Source organism: Gossypium hirsutum, chromosome A03 (assembly GCF_007990345.1).
Source record: "Gossypium hirsutum isolate 1008001.06 chromosome A03, Gossypium_hirsutum_v2.1, whole genome shotgun sequence".
NCBI lineage: Eukaryota > Viridiplantae > Streptophyta > Magnoliopsida > Malvales > Malvaceae > Gossypium > Gossypium hirsutum.
The window spans coordinates 68,993,207-69,010,633 of NC_053426.1; the positions used below are offsets into that span (position 1 = coordinate 68,993,207).

Here is a 17,427-nt window from a genome sequence, read left to right on the forward strand (position 1 = left end):
TAGTTAGTGGTAGAAATAGATAGATCATGTTACAAGGATTTCAAAAACATAAAAATCATTAAAAACGAGGTTAGAACGAACTTACAATTGAGCTTGGAAACCCTAGCCATGATTTCCCCTTGTGGCGACCATGGAAGGAAGATGGAAAAAAATTGGATTTTAATTTGGCTTTTTAATTCATTTTAATTACTAAATTACTAAAATGCCCTTAATGAAAAACTTTAGAAACATACCTAACCATGTCCATTTTTGTCCACCAACTTAACCAATGATCTAATTGCCATTTAAAGACCTCCAATTTAAAATTCCATAACAATTAGACACCTTTAGCTTATAGAACTCAAGGGGAAACCATGTGGCCTCTAACCACCGAAACTTGATTTTTCCTGGATCAAATATCCAAGATTGAGTCAATCCCCTTCATCCTTCATTTAATTCCAATTCATGTGGCTTTTCAACAGACCCTTTTGGTGCCTTGAATCATTGTGATGACAACTCTAATGAATTAAACCGATCTTTAAAAATAACTTTCCTTGAATCTGCCTCTAACAAAACTGAACATTCATCCTCTTCATCGTCATTTGTCGGATCACTTAATAACATGCATTCCAATTCTAGGGGGACTAGAGATTCCATCTTGGAAACAACATATCATTCTTTAATCTCATAAGGGGATTTAATAGCATTAAAGACATTGAAAGTTACCATGTCATCATAAACCTTCATGCTAAATTTACCGTTTTGCACATCAATCAATGTTCTTCTGGTTGCCAAGAATAGTCTCCTCAGAATGATAGGATCTTCTTTATTTGTATCAAAGTCCAACAAAATAAAGTTAATAGGAAAGATAAATTTATCGACATGTACTAGTATGTCATGAATTTTTTCTTTAAGATGTGCTAATGACTTATCCACTAGTTGAAGTGTGACCGTTGTTGGTTTGACTTCACCTGTCCTTAGTTGCTTAAGCACAAACATTGGCATCAACTTGATGCTTGATCCCAAATCACATAAATCCCTTCCATAATAAGAATTTCCTATGTTTCATGGTATGGTAAAACTCCTTGGATCATTCAAATTTAAGGGCAGCTTATCTTGTAGGAATGCATTACACTCTTTCGTTAATGCCACAGTTTCAAACTCTCTAAGTCTTATCCTTTTGGACAGGATGTCCTTCATGAATTTCACATAATTTTGCATTTGCTCAAGGGCTTCCACCAATGGAATATTGATATGAAGCTGTTTGAGTATGTCTAACAACTTCTTGAATTGAACTTCTTGCTTTTATTTATGAAGTTTTTGAGGTTAAGGTGGTGGAGGATTCTTAACTTGTACTGGGCAATTTTTCTACTACATTTTCCCTGCAATTGACAAAGATGTTAGTTTATCAGAATTCACCGGTTTTAGGGTTATCTTATCAGAATTCACAAAATCTGATTCCTATGAAGCTGGAGTTTCAAAAAATGCTTTGAACTTCCAGTTTATCTCGAGTTTCAGTGGTTCTTTTTTGACTCGATAGTATTGGTATCTAACTTCCTTTTTCTTCTTAGAGTCACTACTTTGCAATGCCCCTTGCTCGAGATTCTTGGATTTTCGGTGTCGTTTAGTAAAGTACCTTGAGGTCTACTTCGAAGTTCGTTGGCTAGCTGCCCTATTTGGTTACCTAAATTCCTTAAAATTGCATCATTTTTTGCCATGTATTCTTTCTATAGGTTCTCAAGATTATTAGAAGACTCGACTGGTGGAAGATTTTCTATGCCGCTTGGTACAACACCTTGGGCTTTGTTTCCAAGCTCATTAGCTAACTATCTTATTTAATTTTCCAGATTCTTCAATGTTGCTGCTTAGCCTTAGATTAGTTCTACTTGGAATTGAATCAAGACATTATTTCTTTTCATGTTACCTTTCAACAAATTCTCAAGATTATTCAAAGGTTCAGTTGGTGGCGGGTTTTGAACTTGCTGAGAGGACCCTGGTGGTTTAAGATTATTCAGTCTGGGATGTATGTAAGTGTTGCTAAGACTAGCTCCTTGGTTACTCCATGAGAAATTTGGGTAATTCTACCATGAGGGGTTATAGAAGTTGGACTATGGTCCTAGCCCACTTCTATTTTGATTCAGATTTCCCACATAATAGATGGACTTTGGGTTTGATGGACAATTTTCAAACGAGTGGCTATATCCATAATATACATAAGAAATGTTTTCAACTTGAATGATTTGCAACATTATTATTGAAATTGTTAGCAATAAAATTCTTAAGTATTGAGGACATAGAAGATACTTGAACTGCAAGCGAAGTAAGGGCATCAACTTCACGTACTCTTGTTACTCGTCTTCCTAGGGCTACCTAGTTGGTTGGCCACTGATAGGTATTGCTTGCAATTCTTTCAATAATTTCGTAAGGCTCATTATAAGACTTAGAAATGAGATCTCCATTTGCATAAGCATCCACCACCATTCTTGTGTGTGCATTAAGACCATTATAGAAAGTTTCCAATCGGATGCAATGTAGAATCTCGTGGTGTGACATTTTTAAAATAATTCTTTGAATCTCTTCCATGCCTCATATATGGATTCATCATCCAATTGTTGAAATGTGGTGATCTCTTTTTGCAGTTTAGCATTTTTGCTTGGTGAAATATACTTTATCAGGAAGCGTTCTTCTAACTCTTTCCATATAGAAATTAAACTAGGTGGCAATGAATTTATCCATGCTCATGCTCTATCCTTCAATGAGTATGGGAACAACTTCAACCTTAGTGCATCTTTGGCCACTCCAACCAATTTGAAAAAATCATTGACCTCCATGAATAATCCAAGGTGAATGTGTGAATCCTTAGTTGCCATCCCACTAAAATGACCTACATTTTGAAACATTTGGAACATCACAGGTTCCAACTCGAATTGCAGTGCCTCGATCTCAGGTTTAACGATATTGTCTTATGGAGAAGTGGCATAGCATATTGTCTTATGGCTCGATCCTTGTCATCAGCAACAAGGACTGGATTGCAAGTATAAGCGGCTCCATTTCCTTAATCTTGATTTTGATTTTTAAAAGTCATTTCTTCAGCTTGTATTTAGGCTTGTCTTTCATTTCTTCTTTGTTTGAATGTTCACTCGATCTCAAGGTCAACTGGGAGTAAGTCGACAATTTGATTAGCGCTCATAAACTCCTGAAAGGAAAATCACAAAATTAACTAAGTTAAAATTTAACAGAAAAATGAACCAAAATGAAAAAATAATAATTTCACAAATTATGTCTTTAATAGTTCCCGATAATGATGCCAAAAACTTAGAACGGCAAAAATGTGTAAGTGTACACAATCATTGATAAGTAATAAAGTGATAAGTATATCTCCACAGGGGCTGTTAAGCAATTCTTTGTGAAAAATTATAACTTAAACAAATTGGTGATGACAAAATAATATGGTTTAAAATATGGTGCAACTAAATACGAGTGGATTAGTAATTTAATTAACTACCAGTTACCTAAGTATATAAATTAAAATAAACATAGAAAAATTATGCAAGTCTTAAGAGTTATCACAATAGCATGCTTGTGTTAAAGTAATCATTCTTCCTAGCTTAGAATTATCCACACTATTAAAAGATGTTACGAAGATTTTGTGGCAAATTTGATCATTTACTAACCTTATCAATTTGAGCAAAAATATTAAACTTATTTAATTTCTAAACCTATCTCAGACGTTTCAATGTTTAATAAACTAGAAATTTCATAAGCAAAATATATTACAAGGTTATGTAAGGTAATAATAATTTTGGTATTATTACAAATTTTGTAACACCCTAAACCCGACCTAGACGTTATAGCCGATCTGTGATGTCACATAGGAGTGTGTTTTGAAAAGCGTAGTTTTAATAGAAAAGTCCGTCCTGTGTTAAAACCTCGTTTGTGATATTTATAAAAAGCTAACTTATTATTCGTTAGTTAAGTTATACGTTTGTCTAGCAAAACATGTTTCAAACTAAATCGTTATTACACCTTAAAAACCTTGTTTGTTGCAGTAGCTTTTAAAACAAGTTACGTGGTATGGTAGTTGAAAATCATTTACCTTTTGAAAACTCGCGTCCTATTGCTAACAAATTTAAGTCAATTTAAATAAATCCCCAAATAAAAATAAAAACTTGAAACGGCCTTATTACATAAAATTTACCCAATAAAACTGCTTTAACTAGAAATCAAATATGAAAATCATTAATAATGGTATGGCCATCTCCGATCCCTCGCGCACCGATCTGCCTAAGGATTACCTGTGCAGATAAGCAGAAGAGTGAGTTTATGGAAACTCAGTGTGTAATCCCTAGTTATGAAGCAGTAAATCATGCAGTGCAACCAGTCTGGGCCTAAACCCTTAACCGTAGCAATATCAGTGTGGGCCTTAGCCCAATTCAGTATAGTATCAGAAATGCATACAGAGATCCTACCCATCCATCCTCTACACTCCACTCTGTCCAGCCCTACACTCCATGTGGGGATAAAATCAACCCACCCATCCCTACACTCCAGAATATGGTACCGATCTCGGCACTAACAGTATTTGCAGCAGAGTTGCTAGTATAGGCTTATAGCTTTTTAGTACACTGCCTCCAATATCATATATCCCACGCCATGTAATGCAGCATAATATAAATGTTCATACAACAAAGATGGCATGCTCAACAGTCATACAACATACAGGGGTATATCCGTCATTTACCTCATAGGGGTATAATAGTCATGACATAAATTAGGGTCTAGGTGTAATTACTTACCCAACAGTAGGTCCACAGTCGTCTTGTGTGACTCATGCAACCTTAACAGTCAAACAGTAATATTGGGCCCAAAGCCCATAATACAGCCCATGTTGGCCCACTTGGTCATGTAGCCCATTAAGCTCAATAATGGCCTTGGCCGTGTGAACTACACAGCCTGGCCCATTATACTCCACTCTTCCGTGTGATCTACCCGTGTGGGGCCTACGAGCCTGTGGGGCCTACATGGCCTATTCTGGCCTAACGTGGCCCAAAACGACCTAAGTCCACGAAATCGCTCGTGGTGGTCTATACAGTCACATGCTTTCACTTATGCGTTTAGATGACCACACGGGCAAACTCATGCCAGCGTGGCATTAATGGTAACAGTTTTTCGGCTTTTGCCGTTTAACGATTTAGGTAGTGTGATTACACACCTTATTTACGAGAAGTACCAATAATCCACGAGCACCACAACCTACAATCATTTAAGGATTTCCATTAGTCAATAATGTTAATCCCCCTCTTTTAACTCTATACCCAAAATAATAGTTGCTACTTGCCTTGGTTGAAAGAGCGTGATTATTTAATCCGTTGACAAACGTTGACTACACCCTCCTTGCCGAGCAACTGCATTACCAACGAAATCCATTACTGATGATTACATACACACACGGTTTGAATCATAAACAGACTTATAGCAAATACAAAACCAGATATGGGAAAAATAAGACAATCGACCAACACCTTATAACATCAGTCACGCACCAAAACCACCACGTGATATCTAAGGGTTAGATTACCTTTAATGAGTGATAAGAGAAAGGTTATGAATGCTTCCGCAGCCCTTGTAGATTTTTTCACTCCCTGAGAAGTTCTAAATCCTGAAAGAGCACCACAAATGTGGAAAAGAAGAGAAAGCTGAAAGTAGATAAGCAAAATCGAAACTTACCAATCATAAAACCGAGAGAGATTGGAAAGAAAAGAGAGAAAAGAAAGAGAAGGGAAGAAGGGACAAGATATTCGGCCAAAGAACAAATAGGAGGGAGAAGGTGGTATAATCGGTTAAGAAGGTCACAAAAAGAGCCAAGAAGCCAAGAGAGTTCTTGCCAGAATCGAAAGTGTGGAGGGGAAAAAGGAGTTAAGGGAAATCGGCCAAGAGAGGAAGACCAAAAAGAAAGAAAAAAGAAGTCAATTGCAAGAAGGGAGATGGTCGAAAAGAGAGCACCAAAACAATCATAGAAAAAGATACCCAAATGAATAAGCAATATTCAGCCCCGAAACAGGAAATGCAAAGAAGCAAAAGGGAATTCTTTGGTAGAAACTGAAGAGAACGAGTGCATCCACCCCAAAGTCGAATAATTTTTCCTCAAAAATCAATTCCCATGAGTGATCAATGCCCCATTCATCCACAACTCTACCATACCTCAAACTCTACTTTTCTCTCTCCCAATCCCTCTCCTAAAATCTTTCCACCTTATTCTACTCAACCACCCATTCAAACTCCCACCAACACCACAGTTTCGGTCAACCTAGGATACCTCCCTAGCACATGTAGCAAAAATGAAACACTTCTTCCCCTTGCCAATGCTCGAACCTTAGACCCCAAGGAACACTCCACACACCTTCAACCACTAGATCAATAGGATTTTTTTGACAAGATTTACCCATAACAATTTAAAAGACTACTAACCAAAGGTAAGGGTTATTCTTAAAAAAAACAAAGTTTTAGCAATTATCCCGGCTTGAACTCAGGACCTCTCCCACACTCCTCAGGACACTCGACCACTGACACAAGCATACATTTATGCAACACAACATACAAAATAAACACTTTAATTTTTTTGGGGGCGTTACAAATTTAATCCCTACATGCCTTTGGCTTGACTAATTCTCCCATTACTTCTCACTTCCTTTCTTCCTATCTTTCTTTTCCTTATCCATATACATCCCTAGGGTGCAGTTCCCTCACTATCTCAATGTTAAAATCTCTAAAACAAATCCTCTATTTTTTAGCCTTCCTTGCTAGTCCACTGATTAAATCCCTAATAGAAGGTACATGCAAGACAATAGTTCCTGACTTATAGGGATACTGACCGCCTCCGGACGTACTAACATCTAGAGTGTGAATACTACAACTAAAGATGTGGAATTGAGGCGGTGTCTAGAGTATGAATACTGCAAGTGTAAATTACTAGTGAATTCATGTGGATGTTCGACTATATTAGTACTCCACTGGTCCGTTGAGACTTTGTTTCCGTGTTGGCTCAGCTCTATCATGAATAACTTTTTATTTTCCATGATTTCCCATTCTTCATATACTCCTGCCTCATATATTTTGTCATCAAAGATCATTTCATCGTTAAACCACATGTAACCAGTTTCATCCATAATCAAGAGATCTTTACTGCCTCAATCTCTATGAATCAATAATCGATTGAACAAGTGTTCCTCTCCTCTGAGGCATATACTAAAAAAAAGAAAGAAAGATGTAACAGCCCAGTTTTAGCTAAATCAGAATAGTGGTTTCGGAACCACAAATTCGAGGTCATAAAAGTATTTTTAATATTATTTTTAGTGTTTATAGCATGTGATTATATATGTGTGAAAATTTCGTGAGTTAATTTTATCGTTTAATAGCTCAATTTGAGAAAAAGGACTAAATCGCATAAAATGCAAAAGTTGCATTCTATATGATAAAGGTGTCTATTTACTATAGTTATTTAAATGAATGGCCCTTATGTTGTAATTAGACCATGGATAGTGGGAATGAACATAAATGGCCTTGAATCATTTGAATTATAATGTTTTTATTAAAGGTTAAAATGGTAAATTGATTAATAAGTTAATATTGGTCAAAACAAAATATATTGGTTGCCATTTATCATCTTTTTACACCGAATTTTGAAGAAAGAAGAAGCCATATTCATGTTTTTAGGGTTTGGCCATTGTTAAGCTTGATTAAGGTACGGTTTTGATCTGTTGTTGATGATTTCTACATTTTTATGATCTTTGCTTTGTGTTCTAGCTAGCCCATGCCTTAATTTTTAAAAGTGTTGATGATTTTGAAAGTTGAAATTGATGAATGTTTGAGTTCTTGTTCGATGATGGAAAATGATTATTTTTTAATAGATTATCATGTTTTGTAAAATGATTTTAGTGAAATTGCCATTTAAGGGCTAAATTGTGAAAAGTGTAAATTGAGGGGATGAAATGTGAAATAAATGAAAAATATGGGCTGCTAGGGGCACTATGGTAATTCGTCCAAGCTTGAGTTAAATTGAATTTTATGAATTTCGTGTATTTGTGAAATAGGGACTAAATTGAATAGATGTGAAAGTTTAGGGGCTAAAATGCAAAAATGCCCAAATGTGTATTATTGGGTTAAATTGAATGTGTAGTTGAATAAATAAGTTGAATTTGATATTATATAGATCAAGAAAAGTGGAACTCGAACTTAGATAGAGGCAAGAACAAAGTACTCGATTAATCGGCTAGTTTCGTTGTTTCTACGATCGAGGTAAGTTCGTAGGTATTAATTTCATTATAAATGAATTTTATTTGCTTTGATATTGCATAAAATGTGTTTATGAGATTGTGGATAATGATTGAATTGTGAACCGGACTATATGGAAGTATTCAACGATGAAATCGACAAGTGAAACTTTCCGGTTAAACCTTAAGTACAGTGATGATAATAATGTAAGGTTATTAAGTTAAAGCATTGGCTCTGGGCCATGATATCGACACTTCAGGTGTGAATAATACTTTGATTTGGCTACGGGCCATGGTATAGGTATTTAGAGAGCAGTTACCTTGATTTGGCTACAGGCCATGGTATAGGTACTTGTCGATTGTGATTCTTGAGTATCCGGTTTCTATCCCTAATGGTGCAATGGATAAATGAATGTCGTGATTAAGAAAGAGGTTAGTACGAGGTGATACGGGTATGTACGAAACCTATTCAAATACTACATTGAGAAAGTTTAATGAAATGGTATTTAATCATATCTAAGACATGAATAAGGTTTGTGTTAATGTAATGTTGATTTGGTAATGTGAAAATGGTTGAACTATATTATTTGATGAATTGAATTGTTTAACTATGAGCTTACTACGCTATGAAGCTTACTATGTGTTATTTGTTTATGTTTTATAGATAGTCAAAGCTAGCTCAGACTCGGGGATTGTCGGGAAACGTCGTCACACTATCAATCATTTTTGTTGGTACTTTTTAAGCTTTATATATATATAGTATATGACATGTATAGGCTAGTGTCATTGTGATATGTTTTTGGAGACTTGATTTTAGCCATGTGATTTGGCTTGTAAATGTTGGTATATAATTGGTCATTTAACTTGGCTTAAATGTTGTGTTTGATAAGTAAGTTATATGATGTATATAATGCTTATGTGATGGCTTGATTATGGGATGTTGAATGGGTAAGTTTTGTAGTATGAAATATGTGTTAAGATGATAATGAAATGCAATTAGAAGTTATGGCAATTTGATGATTTTAGCATATTGAAATGGCATGTTTTGGTTATGGAATTGAGTAGTGGAAATGGTTGTGTATAGATGACATGTTATGTGTACAAACTGACTGGTTTTTGGTTACTTATATAGGTGTTGAAATGGTACCATTTAGGTTGATTTGTGAGCTTTAGAAAGGGTGGCAAATTGGCTTTGCAAATGACCTATTTTTGTCCACACGGGCAGAGACACGGGCGTGTGTCTCAACTGTGTGTGACACACGGTTACGTTACACGCCTTGTGTTCCCTGGGGTACCCTTTCGAATTAAGGTAGTATACCCTATAGTTTTGACACGGCGTAGACACACGGGTGTGTCTGTTGGCCGTGTGTGGCATACGGGTTGCACATGGGCATGTGGTTAGCCGTGTGGCCCAAGTCAGTAACCTCCCTAATTTTCCCACGGCTATGGCACACAGGCATGTCTCCGGCCGTGTGGTACGAGTCAGTATGTATGCCTTGTTTTCACACAGCTTGCGATACAGGTGTGTCTTGTGGCTGTGGGAGGCACACGGCCTGTTCACACGGGCATGTGACCTATGATTTCATGAAATTTTTCTAAGTGTGCGGAAATTTTTATAAGTGATCGGTTTAGTCCCGAACCACTCTTTAGCATGTTCTAAGGTCTCATAAACCTATTTAAGGGACTTTATGAATGTGAATGAATGATATGCAATATTGAATGTTTGATAAATGTTATTGTCCGGTAGTACCTTATAACCCTATTCCGGTGACGGATACGGGTTAAGAGTGTTATAAAAGAAGTTAGTAAACTTAAACTAATAAAAATAGAATAAAATAAAATCGAATCTATAATTTAAAAATTTCCCAATTATTCTATAGAACGCAAAAATTAAAATCAATCTAGTATTGTTGCCTCTCCGACAACTTGACCGCCTCCAGACATACTAACGTCCATAGTGTGAATACTACAACTAAAGATGTGGAATTGAGGTGGTATTTGCAAGTATACAAGTCAGGTTGTAATATAGTTATAACAAAGTAGGTGAGTACTCCGAGGATCATACCCAAGGGAGGTGAGTACTATATAGTTATAGCTTAAACGCCAATATATCTAATTAGTATTTTAAATAAACTATATTACGAATAAACATAAATAAAGGGTTTTTGGTTTTTATAATTAAAGAACTAAAAATAATATAAATTAAAGGAGTCTTCAGTAAACTAGATTATAAACTGGATCAAATGTAAACATGGACAATTAGCTCGCTTAGGTAGTCATAATCAACTATCATCTCAGGTTTTATTGTTCAATCAACTAGTCAATAACCCAGTTGGATCTTTCGATATGTCCATTAAAATATTGAGTCAGCAAGAACTACTTATTTCGACCTCACAGTCTAGACCGGTTCAGGGTTAAAGTGTTTACGGATAGGTCATACCAAATTTGGGTTAATTCCCACCTTGGTGACTTCCTAGGGTTGTCAAGCCTAGGGTTTAGGTTCTTCCTTTTATGAACAACTGATCTGTTAAGAAATCCCTACAAAATAGCTAATTATTCATACCTTCATTCGCTAATCCCCCATAAGAGGATTAGTTCCTATTGGAATCAATAAACATCATAAACTTGATATTGAATATATGCATAAAGAATAAAACAAGAGTATAGTTTAGAGAATCCTATTTGTATTTGATATATGAAGTGATGAAATCCTCAAACATTTGATTGCATCTACAAATCAAGTTCTCTGAAGAACATGAATAAAAATAACTAAAAATAAGTCTAAACCTTACGAGAAAAAATTAAACTGAAAACTAAATTTTACAAAGAAAACTAATATATGAAAAATTTTTCCTTTAACAAGTGTGTAAGAGCCTATTTATAGAGTTAGGGTTGACATCATCCTCAACCCTAGGTCAATTGACGCTCTCGTATTTAACTTTTGATTGTGCAGACCAAAATACCCCTGGCTCTTAAGTGTTTCTTGTATAGGACCAATGTCGCGACACCTTAGTGCATGTGTTGCGACATCGAAGGCAGTATGCTTAGGTTCAGGGTAGCTTTAGGGGTGTGTCGTGACATCCAATGGCTGTGTCATGACATCAAAGGCAGTCTCGAGATTCTTACATTCTACTCCCTATGTTGCGAAATCGAACTTCCTGTGTTGCAACACAACGACTAGTATTGAGTTTGCACACCCTCTAATGGTCTCCTGCACACTCACTAAGTACATTATTTCACTTTTAGGCCTCATTCGGCCCCTAAGGTCAATAAAAAATTCCAAATACCCTTTTTATTGGATTTAAACTAAACTATAAAAACTTAACTTAAACATAATGAGAATGCTTATATTCAAGCTCCTCAAGTGCGGAAACTAGTTTAATCTGCTACACTGAATTACGATAGATCAAATACACCCGCCGACTACTACATGGTGGTTTACTTATTCCTTTGGGGAACTTATTTTCTCTTCCCTGTATTTGTTCTTGGGATGAACCAAGGAAAGGGTCGACTAGGCGACGTTAAAGGCAACTTGTTCTTCTCTTAGAGGTGATGTTTTATCATAGGGAGTTATGCACCCTCTCTGCTTCTGATCATCCTAGAAGAAGGCAAGTATCTGCCTTTAGGCCTAAGGAAGTTCTATTTCTCAACCTCCCAGATCCTCCCCTAGACTTGACTCATTACGACTCCTTCTGTAACATTGTGAGGAAACCACGTCAACATCGTTCACCTCCCCCTTTTGGAGGTTTAAATTCAAGCCTTTGACGGCTTGCGAAGAAGGTGGGGGTGGGAATTGCATCCTAACGAAAAGGTGCAGTTGCAAAATGGGGAGTTACCCGTCCCCGGTGGATGCCAAATCTGACACCCACATACACCTTCCTCTTCATCTCTCCCATTTAATCCCTATTCAAATTTGACAGAAGGACCTCGCTTGTGAGGCTTCGAATATGCGACTAAGTATATTCGCTGCTATGGATCATTCCAATACGAATCTTACCATTCCTCCAATTCCGAGGAGGAGGTTATCAAAGGGAATGAAAGGGATCTAATGACTTTCTTGTATCTAAGAATTCAGATGTAGTTATTCCTACATTCTTTCAATAACTACCCAAGAAGAAGTGAAGGCACCATCAAGGTGACAGCCTTCTTAGTGAATAAAATGCCTAATTTCCCTTTTGTATGTTTTCTTTAATGGAGTTTATTTTCTTAGTAATTATACTTCCAACCACTGTATTTACCTAATTGTACTCCCCTTGTATTCCTTTTCTGAATCGTCTATTTTTACTTTCATCACCATTTTCCAATTGCAACAAATATACCCAATCATATCACATACTAACTTACCTAAACAAAGACTTGAGGGATTTAGCTAGATCAGACATTATGCACATAATGGGTACTCCTTCCAATTCTTAGGTCTAAAAGACAGGCTAAACCATGCTCTAATACCACTTGATTTGTAACACCCTCACCCGACCTGAACGCCAGATCTGGGTGTGGGCATCACAACAGAACTGGGTTATTGTTCATACTAAGTTAAAAACATACTGAATTACCTATTTATAAAGACTTACAATAGAGTCAAAATTTTTAAACAAAGTTTATTGTGTAAACTCCAGACTCTGAAGAATCTAAATAAATACAATATTTTCTCCCATGAAGAAGTTCCTAAAGGTACCCTTTTCCTATGTACATGCCTCTTATGTAATGGAGTTTCTCAATCCCACATGATCTAGCTTGGTTCCCCCTAAAAGGTACCAATTTTCCCTTTCTAACTTTATCTAATCCCGATGAAGATCCTTTTTCATATTTTATATGCAATGCATGTATTTATGAATAAACATTATGGGAGCATGCATATTGAATTAGAATGACGGATACTCATAAACCCATGGAATTTTAACATATTCATCATTTTAGATGAAGAGTGTAAAAACTTACCTCACACACATTTTTCCTTACCAGCTTAGCTTCTTTGAAAGCCAGAGCTTCCATTCTCTTGGAAGCTAAGCATGCCAATGAGATCATGGGTTAGACTCAATATTTTAATTTAAACTTCAGTTTCCCAGAAACATGTAGAACCCTTAAAATGGTTCTGAAAATCCTTAACACCATTTTCTTAATCTTATGTACATAGAAGGACTTAAAACCTTACCAGCTTCTTAGATTTTCTACTTTTCTGACTAATTCCTCATGATCATCCCTTCATGCAAAGCTTGCCATGACCATCACTTCCTTAGAGCAACCAAAGGAGAAGATGAAAAAGAGGAATGGATGAAACAAAATTAAAAGGAAGCTTCATAGAAAGTCATTTATTTACTATTTATAGCCTTTCTTGCACGACCTCCAACCGTATAAAATCCATCCTTTGATAATCATTATGTTTCCCATTAAAGAATCAAAGAATCAGTTGGTTTGAATCCAACCAAACCAGTCTTAGATTTCATCCTAAAGCGATTACTATCTTCTCCTGATTTCTAGTAGGGATCGCAACTTTTGGCTTCATCCAATTTAACCCCTCAATTATTTCTTAATTTCTAGGTTAAAGAAATCTGGGTGTGACATTTTGACTCTTTCATTATTGATGCCTTGCCTCTCTTGTGTCCCGTTGATGTTTTAGTAGCTCACCTTCTCGAAGCCTAGATTAGACTATGATGGTGCGGGTCGCGAATCATGATGCCCTTCGTTGATGGGTGGTCTAGTCAAAATACTCACTCCTAATTCAATGGCATGATTGGGGTCTCCTCTTCCCCTTTATTAACCTCATCATTGGCGCCCTCTTTGCCTGGTAGTGGAAATCTTTCGAACATTTTTGAGACTGGTGCTAGTGTGGGCCACCCATTCTATTGCATAATGTGAACCAGAATATCTGCCATATCTTGCATCCATCGGGTCTGCCATCTCGAGATAGACATATCCGTGAGCCTAATTATCTTCTACGTGTGAGCTTTACTCTTCTTCTTCATTGGCCTTTGGGTATCACTCCTATGTTTTGTTCTTTGCTTATTCTCTTGATTTTGCTTCCATTAGAGCTCTTTAAATTGGTCTTATAAGTTGTCTCCAATCACGCTTCTCGTAGGTCTTATGAATGGCTTGATTGGGGACATGAGAGCATTAGTTTGGCGGCATAGAGTGGTAATCAAATGTGTAAAGTACATACTTTGCTTTTAGCTCTATACACATATGAGCATTTCCTCATAGATCTGGTGGTAGATGCAAATATTCTCTCTCTACAATATAAAATAAAGCATAACTATTCAATAGGCGGTAACGTTAGAAACATTGTGAGTTGGCGCCAAGTAGGTGCAAATGAATTGCATCCACATCTTGGCCATCGAGAACATGATGGCTGTGTTAAATTTTAGGGGCACCTTGGAGCTAGCTTAGCGAGTCCACTCGCTTCACCTCTCCATCAAACAATCACTTATACCTTTCATATCAAAATCCTGAAATGTAAATAAGTCTAAAGTCTCTAGGTGATCATGGGTATAATACGGGACATCATAATACTAGAAAATTTCATGAGGTGCAATTGACACCTCTTTGCCCCGGGCAATAACATGAGTGATCATCTCACCTCGTTGCTTACAGTTCTCCCTATCTTTCTAATCTACCATACTTCACTATACTAGATTAAACTAGTTTTCACACTTTAGGAGCTTGAGATTAAGCATTATCAGTAGGATTAAATAATGTTTTAGCAAGTTTTGTTAAATTCAATAAAATATGCAAACTAAGTCTTTTATTGACCTTAGGGGCCTAATGAGGCCTAAGGGTAAGCTAATAAACTTTATAAGTATACAGGAGACTATTAGAAGGCATATTAAACAAGATATTGGCCGCTATGTCGTAACACAGAATGATCAATGTCGCAACATAGGGAGCAAAATAGAGAAATCGCAAAATTTCCTTCGTTATCGCGCACAGACTAAGGGTGTTGTGACATACCTCTGAAGATATCCCAAAAGAAGTATATTGACTCCTATTTCGTGACATAGGTCCTGGTATGTAGCAACATTGACTCTAAATGGGAATTAAACATGAGCCAAGGGTGTTTTGGTCTGTACAATCAAACATAAAGATCAAGTATGTCAGCTAACCTAGGTAACCTAGGGTTAAGGACGTCGGCCACCTGAGATCTATAAATAGGCTCTTTTGTTACATGTAAAGGACACAAATTCCTTAGCTTAGAATTTCTCTCTTAAGTTTAGTTTAGTTTTTTTCTCTTTTTTTTAGGTTTTAGTTTACTTCTGTTTTGTCTTTATTTTATTTTGAGAGATCCGTTTTGTGAATACGATCTGACACCATTGATTCATTCTTACTTTTAATACAAGTCAAGCATTCTCCTAAATCTTATATTTTTGATTCATACGTTATGTTTATCTTTTATATTGATTTTATACTATTTACAAAAAACTATGAGGAACTAATCTCGCTATGAGGGATTAGCGAGTGGAGGTATGATGAATTGACTATTTTGTAGGTTAATCAACAGATCAGCTATTTGGGAAAGGAAAAACATGAAAAAAAAACCCTAGGCCTGAGGACCCTAGGAAGTCATCAAGGTGGGAATTAACCCAAAATTGGTATGACCCATTCGTGAACGCCTTAACCCCCAGCCAGTTTGGACTGTGAGGTTGGAAGATAAGTAGTCCTTACCGACTCATTATTTTTGTGGAAGATCAGAAGATCCTACTGGGATAGAAACTAGTTGACTAATGAGGAACCCGAAGCAACAGTTAATGAAGATTACCGAGGCGAGCTAATCTCCCATAATTAGATTTGATTAATTCTACTTTTTAATCTCTTGATTTTTTTACTTTATTTTATATATTTTATTATTACAAAAATCTTAAAAACTCCTCTTATTTTTACTTTTGTACTATAACTTATCTCAAGTATTAATTAGATCTTTCAGTGTTTAGGTTAAAATTGATATAGCACTAGCCTTCTTGGGTACAATTCTCGAAGTACTCACCTACTCCGTTGTAACTATATTACAACTGGACCCGTATACTTGCGGATACCATCTTATTTATATATCTTTTATTGTAGTATTCACACTCTAGACATTAGAATGTCTGGAGGTGGTCAAGTTGTTGGTGCCGTTGCCGAGGAGGCAATGTTACTAGTTTGATTTTAATTTTTCTAGTTCAAAAAGAATAATTATAAAATTTTTTAAAGTTATAGATACGATTTATTTATATGTACGTAAACTACTAACATTTTGCAGGTCTTAGGAACCGTATTTGATATAGACTGTCTACAATCTAGCATTTCCCACCCTATCATTTGTAACTCATATTTTGAACTAAATCCTTCGTTATAAACATGGATTTTTGAAAATGTCAAGTTTACCAATCATAAAATTGAGGACACTATTGTGTTTTTGTAGAGATATGATCATATATGTAGCGCTGTTACTTACGCAGGCATTCTACTAGATGTTATTAAATTGTTATTAATTCCATTTGCATTGGATGGAAAGGTAAAAATGTGGTTAGAAGCGCTTCCTCCAGACACCATTACTACTTGGACTAAGTTTGTGCAACTATTTCTTCGGCCGAGAAGTACCCATGACAAAGGTATTAAGTACTTATACACACTTATTTTATTTTATGCAATTTATTACTGAAACATTGGGACAAGCATGGAAAGGTTAAAAGTGATTCTCAGATCCATATTAGGTGGGGGTATACACTTTGTAGTTTAGATACAACATTTCTATTATGGGTTGGATAGTCAAAATAGACAAAAATTTGACATTATGACTAGTGGAAGTAGTTGGACAAAAAACCAGGAGAAAGTTATGGAAATATTGGAGAAATTTAGTATTAATGAATCCACCTAGAAGGAATACTATGAAATGGAAACCGAGGGGCTGGAATATAAAAAAATGGAAAAGAGCAAGAATGTAACCAGTTGGAGTTAATTATAATAAAGTCAAATGAGTACGAAACATAAAAAGAAGGGGGGACAACGCTGAGCAAGAAAATGATCACATGGTATCTCAACTGGATTGGTGGAGGCAGAGTAAGGAGCAACCAGAACAAATCATTCCGAGTTCAAGAAAATTGGTGCCATATATTATTAAACCTCCTAACTAGAATTGAAGTCATTACCCGCGCATTTAAAATATGACTATCTGGGAGAACAAAATACTCTGCTAGTGATTATT

The 17,427-nt window shown here is 36.1% G+C and overlaps 1 non-coding gene across 1 annotated transcript; it reads left to right on the forward strand.

Annotated features, from left to right (window-relative positions):
• Window positions 1-2,515: 2,515 nt before the first annotated feature.
• On the forward strand, window positions 2,516-2,620 carry LOC121225577 (small nucleolar RNA R71). The gene has a single exon (XR_005923434.1). It is a non-coding gene; the product is annotated as a small nucleolar RNA R71 (small nucleolar RNA).
• The last annotated feature ends 14,807 nt before the right edge of the window (window positions 2,621-17,427 follow it).